A 2596-nucleotide genomic window follows, 5' to 3' on the forward strand; every position below is an offset into this window, starting at 1 on the left:
TGGTAAACACCTAGTAACCGACCTTAACAAGATGCATATAGAATATCCCCTATCATTCCGGGACTCCCTTCGGACATGATAAATTCGAAGTACTAAAGCATACAGTACTTTGGATGGGGTTTGTTGAGCCCAATAGATCTATCTTTAGGATTCGCGTAAATTAGGGTGTCTGTTACCTAATTCTTAGATTACCAGACTAAAAAGGGGCATATTCGGTTTAATAATTCAACCATAGAATGTAGTTTCACGTACTTGTGTCTATTTTGTAAAACATTTATAAAACTGCATGTATTCTCATCTCAAAAATATTAGATTTAAAAAGAGCATCCCATATGAATTGAATACTTAGCCCCAAATTGTGATGCGATGTACAAATCACGTATCATAGATTCTAACATTAAAGATTGGTCAACTCCTCTAAATTGTTAAAATGAAAATTTGGATATGCTTCCAGTGAGTTGCTCGCTATGTTATAATGAAAACTTTAAACACTTGGTTGAGATTAAAATTGAATAATATGACCAATGTAAGCCAAATTACTACATATATATAATATAATTTAGGTCTAAATACAAACCGTAAGGGTGGTGATACAAGCCTATCCCACGCTAGGCGTGCATCACACCCTTACAAGGGGAAGTGTAGAACATACTCCCAAAAGCTAGCTTGAAGGAGGAGGGAACACCCACCCTTATAAGGCACCAAGTAGTTTGTTCTCTAGTCAATGTGGGATCATATCAATACTCCACCCTTTAAAGATCCAACATCCTCGTTGGTCACAGTTGGCACCCTTTTTTTTCGGTCCAAGCCACCACTCCGAGGCCTCGTTGGTCACGGCTATGTTAGTCACGGTTGGCACCCTTCTCTTCCGGTCCAAGCCACCACTCCATAGGCCACCACTCCGAGGTGTTGGGATCTCGAAAGATGGGATCTCTCAATGAAAGCACCAATGATACAAGCCTATCCTACGCTAGGCGTGCATCACACCCTTATGAGGGGAAGTGTAGAACACACTCCCAAAAGCTAGCTTGAAGGAGGAGGGAACACCCACCCGACCGTATCAGGTGGCCAAATCAACCAGGAGAACTGGGTTCATGAGTCTGCCATAAGTTCCATACGGATGCAAACGACCCATCCTTTGGGTTCATGACTTGACCATGAGTTTTGTACGGATGCAAACAACCCATCCTTTCCACTGACACGTAAATATTTAGATATAGTTGAAACCACCACATCAGCTTACCCATCTCCCTCCGCATATCAACATTGAATCCCTAAAAACAAAAGAAATGTTCTTAGTTCAAACACAAAGTTAGTTTATAAGGGTTAAAACTGAATGCAGAAATTATAAAACTTGAGTGAACATTAGTTCTTCGTGAAGCCAGCAGAAAATTACTATTGACCCAGCAATAGACAGTTAGAAGAACCAGCTGAAGAGACCAGCACAAAACACTTAGACGAATTATGTCCATCTTTCAAAGGCGTAGTTTTTTTCTGTGTTGTCTACATCAAGTGAGCTTATTCAACTGACATTAAAGACGATGTTGAAGAGAAAAGGACACAAGTCGATGATTGACAAGTGACCTTACAAGACAACAGGGAAATGCATAAGCGTATCACACGCACAGTTCGTGGATTCAAATTGTCAACGCCATGAGATCCCAACATTCTATTTGTTTAGTCAAATAGTTTCCCACCTAATTTAGGGTGTTCCTGAATTAGCTTCAGAACAAAAGGAGAGCCACGTGCTTTCTACCTTTCTCATCGGCTGAAGTACAAACACACTTTAGAACAGCAGACAATAGACTTTAACTGGGTTGTTAGAGACAATAAATAGGCAACTCCAAAAATATTTTAGTTAGTGGTGTGAGATTTAAATCAACAAATTTTGAGAAATAATGTATCTGTTATCAGTGTGTCTGAGCTATCAAGGCGTAATCTGTATCAGGTGATTATCTAACCTGCTTTAAGATAATTGTGATTCTTTCAGATTATATCAATAGACTAGAATATGTTAAAAATTACTTTGACTCTTTTTGATTAACTTGATTATTGTACTTAATTATGTAAAACTTGTTTAATTAGCAAAAGAATTGAATTCACCCCCTCTACAATACTTAATGTTATTAATCGGAATCAACACATATATTTCATAATATCTGTTATAATTCAGTAGGCTTATAACTACCTTTAGTGGCCTGGTTCTTGACTGTAGACTAATAAGTATATAGAGAGAATATGAGAGAAGTATGTGTTTTATATATGTTTGAAGTGTGTGAATTATGAACTCATAACACACATATTTATACTCAAAAAAATCTACTATACAATATCTATAATAATAATAAAATTAGCATCCAATATTGACTTTTATAACACTCCCCCTTGGATGACAATTTTATTAGAGAATAACTAGTACTGCCTCGTTAAAAACCTTGCTAAAAAAAACCCATTGGGATAAAACTTTAGCTAAGGGAAAAAGAGTGCAGCATAGAGTTGACTCCCCCTCAAGTAGGCAACGCCTGAGTTGTTACATCTTCTGAACATGCCTCATGCCAATATTATGAACGTGTATTCTGAAAATAGCAGTTGTAAG

This window comes from Rutidosis leptorrhynchoides, chromosome 1, assembly GCF_046630445.1.
Source record: "Rutidosis leptorrhynchoides isolate AG116_Rl617_1_P2 chromosome 1, CSIRO_AGI_Rlap_v1, whole genome shotgun sequence".
Taxonomy (NCBI): Eukaryota; Viridiplantae; Streptophyta; class Magnoliopsida; order Asterales; family Asteraceae; genus Rutidosis; species Rutidosis leptorrhynchoides.